This window comes from Octopus bimaculoides, chromosome 6 (genome assembly GCF_046866305.1).
Source record: "Octopus bimaculoides isolate indiv1 chromosome 6, ASM4686630v1, whole genome shotgun sequence".
Lineage (NCBI taxonomy): Eukaryota > Metazoa > Mollusca > Cephalopoda > Octopoda > Octopodidae > Octopus > Octopus bimaculoides.
This window is the reverse complement of record NC_142933.1, coordinates 33,304,897-33,312,686: the sequence shown is the minus strand read 5'-3', so window position 1 is coordinate 33,312,686 and position 7,790 is coordinate 33,304,897. Positions and strand designations below refer to the sequence as shown.

The 7,790-nt window shown below is 35.4% G+C and overlaps 1 protein-coding gene across 33 annotated transcripts in view; it reads left to right on the top strand.

Moving 5' to 3' along the window:
• The window catches only part of LOC106877401 (uncharacterized), a 219,860-nt gene that overhangs the window by 17,443 nt on the left and 194,627 nt on the right, over positions 1 to 7,790 (top strand). The gene's annotated exons all lie outside the window — the stretch shown is intronic.

Genomic DNA, 7,790 nt, shown 5'->3' with positions numbered 1-7,790 from the left:
ATGTATATATATATATATTAGGGACAAAATCCAAAATTACAGGTAAAGACTCAATTAAAATCAATTTATAAAAAATTGAAATTAAATTGTCACAGTGGATTTTCATCGATGAGTTCATGAACCTTGGTTCTTTTCCCTAAAATCATATATTTATATATATATATTACATGCAAAAATGCGAGCATGAAAAGTAATATTCTTAAGATTATAAACCTGGAAAAGTACAAGACAAGTTATTACATCTGGAAAAGTATAGGTCAAGCTGTTACTTCTAGTAAAGTAAAGAATAAGAAACTTTTTACTTAAAATATTGCAGCAAAAAATGCCAGCTCTTCTAATTTATCACTCTTTACAGTTCTCATCTTTTAAATATATTGTACAAAACTGTTCAGTTAATTTGTAAGTTTGTCTAATAAGTCACTTATTAGCCAAATTCTACTTAAGTGTTATTTTTAAACTATAATAAAATGATTTTTGATACTCAAATTTTAATTTTAATTTTAGATGCAATATTTTAAGTAAAAAATTTCTTATTCTTTACTTTACTAGAAGAAATAGCTTGTCCTATACTTTTCCAGGTGTAATAACTTGTCCTGTACTTGTCCAGGTCTATAATCTTAAGAATATTACTTTTCATGCACGCATTTTTCCATGTAATCCATGATTTTTCAGGCATTGCTATTACAAGATAATTAATAATGTGTCAATTGATAATTTAAGATTTTACCTTATATAATACTGAAAGATAATATTTCAATTTCTTTCATGTTTAATTTAAATATATGTTGTGATTGAATTATTTGATATTACCTATCTACGCCAAATTAATGGCAGGGATTTTTGCCATGTTATTGGTTGTACCATGGCTCACCAAAAGTTACAGACAGCAAGACCCCAAAACCATCAGTTACCAGGCTCACCTTAAATAACATAGATTTTGAGTTGGTGATAATAGCACTGACTGCTGCTAATCTAGATCTATCAATAATTATTCAATACAACAGTTATTATAAAAGCGTATCAGATATACACAAGTTAAAATTACCTTTCAATTAATTTTGAAATTTAAAAAGTAAATTTAGAATATAAGCACTTTTAATGGACAATGCCTTTTCTGGACAGATTTCAGGAGGCATTGCCAAAAATGACTATATTCCTGCCCAAATAAATTTAGATGCATATATCTGAAGCATATAACACATTAATGAACTAGCCTGCTTAAATAATTAACTAAAAAGAAAAGAAAAGCAGAAAGTAATTTAATTAAAACTGAAAGAGAAAATTAATAATAAAAGTTGAACTTAATCTAATTCAGCAGCATATTAAAAATAATTTTATTAAATATTTAATTGAAAAATGAAATATACGAAAGGCATAGTCGACCTCGGTGGAATTTGAACTCAGTACGTAAAGACAGACAAAGCAACGCGAACCATTTCGCCCAGCGCTCTAATGGTTCTGCCAGCACGAGGTCTTTGAGTGTAAACATTCACTTTAGAATTATTTTCTTAATAAATAATAAAAGTTAATCTTAACCTAATTCGACAGCATACTAAAAATAACTTTATTAAATATTTAATTTTAAAAAAATAATATACGAAAGGAAAATTCGACCTCGGTGGAATTTGAACTCAGAACGTAAAGACACACAAATTACCGATAATCATATCACTGGCGCGCTAAGGTCTGCCAGATCGCCGTCTTAGGATCTAGTCATTCATTTAAAAAATATATTCTTAAAATTAATGCTTGAGGCGTTACTTATTTACTTCCTCACTTATTTTCCATTTCATGATATTTTACCTCATAACTTTTTCTACTAATTTCTGTTGAATGCGACTAACGATCCTGAATTCTTCATGCATTTTTCTATCATTTAAGCCTAAGGAAAGTATACTTTTATTTTAAAATTTAAAGAAATTATATTAATTGACGATGAACATCAGCCTTACTACCCACCTTGAGGTCTGATATATTTTAATGTAACTCTTTTTCTACTGAATCAAATCTTAGACTATTTATGCCAAAGTGTAGCTGAGGAGGTGTCCTCTTTAAAACTGTTAACATTTGCAATTTAGTTGAGAACTGAATTAGCGGTGAAGCTTGGAAGCTGTTGCGTTAGGCGAAATGATATATGTGGTTGAATGATATGTGACCAAATCAAAAATATAAAACGGGAAAATCAACAAAAGTCAAAAGGACTTATACAATGAAAGTATTCTTACCTCTCCAATTTATTAGTCACATATTAACATTTTGAATTTGCACTAAACTTTATTGGTACAAATGTGAATTTATCAGTGCAGAGAAGCTGCCCATTTTGAAGCAGTTGTTAAAAAACATCCGTTTTCTCGTTGATTTTGGGAGAGATATCTACATCTGCGTTTCTATAAGTTCTACTTTAGTTGTTCTATGAGCTATTTCATTTTCCTTGATATGTTTAATTGCTGTGTGTACCGCACCGCCATTAGATGACAGGTCACTGTTGATCTAGTTGATTTAGACTCTATGTATGCATTCATTACTTTGAACAGCATCTCATAGAAGTACTTCCACACCTCTTTCTTTTCGGCGATAGTGAGTGTAAATGTGCTATTATCATTCTGTATGCACCTCAATTAATGAAATGTCGATTCTCTTCACTACACAAATTCGCAGTCCTGAACAACCCACATTAATGATCGTCACATCGCAAAACATGTGCAAATGTCTTTCATTCGCCCTCTGTCATTGCGATTGTACTTGACATCTAACTTGTGTGTAATATTTATATGAGTGTAATATTTATATATGTCTATGTAATATTCATATATGTCTAAACGTACACACACATATATATATACATAAACATATCTATCTGTGTGTGTGTGCGTGTGTGCGCATGTATATATCGCATATACCATATCTACTTGAATATATTTAGCCTTCTGTTATACAACGTCAGTAACAAATATCAAAAATATCAGACTAAGACTTGCGTAAGAAATTTCATCGTTATCATAACCAGCTGATCTAATAAATGCCGAACCATGCAAATGCATATTTACTAAGGGAATAAACAGCTTGAATCAAATACTGAACATTTTAACGCGTGAAAATTAAGGAAATATTATTCTAGGACTGTTTACTTGAGTTTGCTCACAGCTAAAATGCTAGAAAAAAATAAATGAAATTTAATTGATACAGTGTGATTGATGGTGACAAAGAAAAATGTATGCTTGAAACGCTGGCGAGAGAAGCCGAATGTTGAAAAAACAGACTGTTCTTAATACATATAAATCAAGAGATCATAGGAGTTAATTACAACAACCATTCAAGCAGTTCGGCCAATCCCCTTCCCAGCAACTCATGATGGTTTCTGATTTGAGAACAGTTTTGTGGGGAGGGGATTACTTTATCGCTTCCAGTACTCTTGACTGGCACTTCATTTTATCTATCTCGAAAGGATGGAAAGTAAAGTTGATGTCGGTGCGACTCTCGGACCGGGGCTTATGGATAACTTCCAGAAATTCTCGACTTAGCAGTGCTACTGGCGGGGTGGGGTGTCATTGTTGGTTTTGGTCAAGCTCTACAGGCATAGAAGTGACGTCAGTCGGGATTGTCTGAGATGCACGCTGATCGACGAAACTGTTTTGCATGCTCTCGCCCAGCACTCGAGCATTGCTGACTTACTGTCACGTGTAGGATGGGTACCGGCTGTGTCCATCGTGTAGATCGCTGCGCCGCTTTCCGTTGGCCAGGAAGGGCAGGCAGTATTTCTTTGTCTGGTGGCCTTAGCGAAAGAGGTTGTGTGGTGGACCAGGTTGAAAGGGATGAACACAGTTTCCTTTTTGGCTAAGCCCTCATCACTTGAAAAGGAAATTAGGAGTAGAAAAGGAAGTGCTTCCACCCAGTAAGTTTGTTAAAAGGTGGGTGAACATACCTACTCTAAGCATGCACCTCTAGACCTAGGGTAGATGAAGAGCAGAGGGCACTTGCCCTAGAGGTCAGAGTGATCGTGGTTTTTGTGGGGTTTCCACGAGCAGCCGTGGAAGTCTCTCTCTTTTGGGGATTTTAATTGTCGTAAGTTTTGTAGCTATTATTTTGTTTACACGTTTCAATCCCACTTTGTTTGCATTGTATTGTTCTGTACCGTCCCCAATGTCTTTATGTGAACCTTCAGTGACGGTTAAAGAAACCATCATTATCATCATCATCATCATCATCATCATCATCATCATCATCATCATCATCACCATCACCATCATCATCATCATCATCATCATCATCAAGGCAGTGCTGAACGTCAGCACGCTGGACGAAATGCTTAGCGGTATTTCGCCTGTGACTACGTTCTAAGTTCAAATTTGCCTTTCATCCTTTTCGAGTTCGATAAAATAAGCACCGGTTGAACACTGGGATCGATGTAATCGACTCATCCCCATCTCCCTCAAGCTGTTCTTGTGGCAAAATTTTAAATAGTAATAATAATTTATATTATTAAGGCAGTGAGCCTGCACAATCGTTAGCACGCTAGACAAAATGCTTAGCGCTATTTCGCCCGTCGCTACGTTCTGGGTTCAAATTCCGCCAAGGTCGACTTTGCCTTTCATCCTTTCGGAGTTGTAAAATTAAGTACTAGTGAAACATTGGGGTCAACGTAATCGACTTATTCCCTCCCCCCAAACTGCTACTCTTGTGACAAAATTTGAAATATTATTATTATTATGTATGGTTTCCTTTCATTATAACTTTACTTCAGCTGCTTAGTACTGGGCATCCTCCAGAGGCCAAGAGTGGCAAGGGCAATTTTGTTTTGCTATGCATGCAAAAATTATCACCACATTCTATTTTAGATGGAAAGTGCTTTCCGTAGTATATTGGCTGTAGTCATCAAGGTTGGGGTTACCAGGGAGTTGCATAATATACTTCTCAATCCTCTTCTTTATCATTCCCAACGTACCAATTCCTATAGGTATTATAGTAGTACTAAACTTCCACATTTTTGTGATTTCAATTTGCAGATCTTTATAGTGAGAAAGCTTTTCGTATTCCTTTCTTGAGAACAGACATATCTATTAACAGACAAGTTCCTCTGTTGTAGTCCTTGATCACAATGTCTGGTCGATTGTAGTCAATTTTTCTGTCTGTTTGTATTAGGAAATTCTAAAGGATGGTGATGCCTCCGCCCTTTAGTACATTCTCTGGGTGGTGCCTGTCCCACTTATCATGGGATTTAATTTTGTAGTATCTACAAGCGGTGCTACATCATGGCCGCAGTCAAATGACTGAAACAAATAAAAGAATAAAAGAATTCCAGTGGATGTACAGCAGTAGTATGTCATGTCTTATGAGGTACTCCTTTTCAGTGAGGACTGGGCAGCCAGAAACAACATGATCAATTGCCTCTGTGAATTTTTCACAAATTCTGTAGGAGGGGTAAGATCCTTCTTTAAGGACGTTTGCATGGTAGTTTCTGATAGGTATGCTCTGAACTTGCGCTGCAATAACAAAACCTTCTGTTTCCCCTTTCAGACCTTCCTTTGTAGCCATTGGAGTGTTAGATTTTCATCAATATCTGCCTTGGACAGGCGGTTAGGGTATTTTCCAAAGCAGGTGTTTACCGTTCCAGTTGTCTTCAATATTATTCATACAAGCCTTCTTTGCTTTTTGTTTGATGTCTTGTGCATCAATGATAGATTTATCACTATTTGGATTTCGTTGGTCTTTCTGATTGTGAATTTCTAAATCAGGAGAAGCAATTGTAGACTTGTCAATATTTGGGTGTCATTGGTCATTCTTATTGTTAACTTGTAGGCCGAGAGACTTTTTAAATTTCTTACTAAGCTTCATGACTGAAGCTTGCTTGGAATCTTCATGCTTCAGTGCAGTTCGTAAGAGCACACCACTTGTTTTATTAAGGTACGTTTCAAGGTTTATTATTGCTGATTTGAAGGATTGTTCAAGCTGTATCAGGTCTCTTCCACCTATTTTTCTTGGAAGATAAATCCTGTCGACATCTGATTTTGGACGGTGCATTCGGTAACTTGTAAGCATTTTACGTGTCTTTCCATCCATATTCTGCATGTCAGTGACACTCCACTTAATAATACCGAAGCTATATGTGGTTACTGGTATGGCCAAAGAACTGATCGCATTAATTCTGTTAGCAGCATTTAATTCTGAGTATAGGACCATTCTTACCCTTTGATAGCATTCCTTGAGGATTTTCTCTTTCATGTTAGAATGCTGGATACCATCACCTTCTGTAGTTGCCAGATATTTGTATACTATATGATTACTTTTAAAAAGTTCATAATTGTTGGCGCAATCTTGTAAATTTCCAGGGCCTTGATGATCTATGAATGGGGAAACTGTCAAAAGCCTTCTTTTAATCTGTCCAAATGTTGCTAAGGGTTCTGCGTTTGGATTTGCCATTTTCAATGACCATTTTATATATGGTGGTGAGGCATGTTATGGGTCGGTAATTTGTGGGGCTAGTAGCTTCTTCTGTTTTTGGCAAGAGATATGTAATCCTTTCTGTAAGTCACTTTGGGGATTTCGCAGGGTTGGACATGAGACTTCATTGAGTGCTACGGCTCAGTTGTGGTGAGCGCTCATTAAAGAGTTTAGCTAAAAATTTGGAATCTTATATATACCTGGGGATTTCCATTTCTTTGACTTGGCGAGCGTTGCTTTCATTTCTTCAATTGTTATATCCTGCCATTCTTGATATTTAAGGTGGACATTGGCTTCTTCGATATCCCTGATCCAATGTACATTCTGATTAAATTTCTTTGGATTATGCCAAATGTATTTTTCAAAAAAAATTTTCAGTTTGCTGTTGGGGAGGAGGTATTTTCACAATAATAGTATTTTTCCCGTTCCCTATAGAATTCTTTTGTGTTCTTCTTGAATAGTATGTTTTGTCTATGGAATGCTGAGCGCTTTTGTATTTTGCCAGTCGTTTGGTTTTTAATTGTCGTTTTTGTTTGAGGATTCAATCTGTGTATCCTTTGTTTTCTTGTAAAGGTCATGTTTAGTAATTATTCTTATTAGTTTGTTGGGTTTATTAGTTTTCTCTTTGCTTGCTTCAAGTAGAAAAGATTTATCTGCTATTTGAATTATTTGCTGGTTTATTCTTGCAGGATGTTTGTATACATTGCACTTTTTTTTTATCTATCTCTAATTTTAATAACGCATTTCTGAGTTGGAACATAAGCAGCCGAGTAAATGAGTTGATCAATCACTCCGAGGGCATTTTCTCTACTATTCTCAAGGAGTTGTCGTATCAGCTTGCCAAGTGCTTGATCAACTTCTTTGATTATTTCTCTGTTCTTATTAGTATAAATAATTTTGGAAGTGGGGATCTTTCGTGGAAAAGGTTGATGTAGTTGTATTAGGTATTGTTCTAGTATTCCATCTAACAGTTCATTGCTGACGTGATCATTTATAGTGTTTTTAGTTTCAAATAATGGTCCATCATCTTAGGGTTCTGTGTCCCTAGTTTGCTGGTTTGAATTAATGATTTCAAAGCTTTTTGCCTGTGAGTATAAGTGTGAGCTGACTTTTTACTGATCTGACTATTTTGTCAATTTCGCTGTCAGTTAGTCTTTTAATTTTTAGGATATCACGTCTCACAGCTCCTAGTTTACTACTGTCCATGTACAGCCTGTTATGCGGATTTTTGCACCTCCAGATATTGTAGGTCTCTTTTGTGTGGTTGATGTTTCTGGGTTTAGTGCTGAATAATTATAAGCATGCATAACTTAGTCCATTTCTGTCTTGCATTTCTAATTTCTTTGAGATAG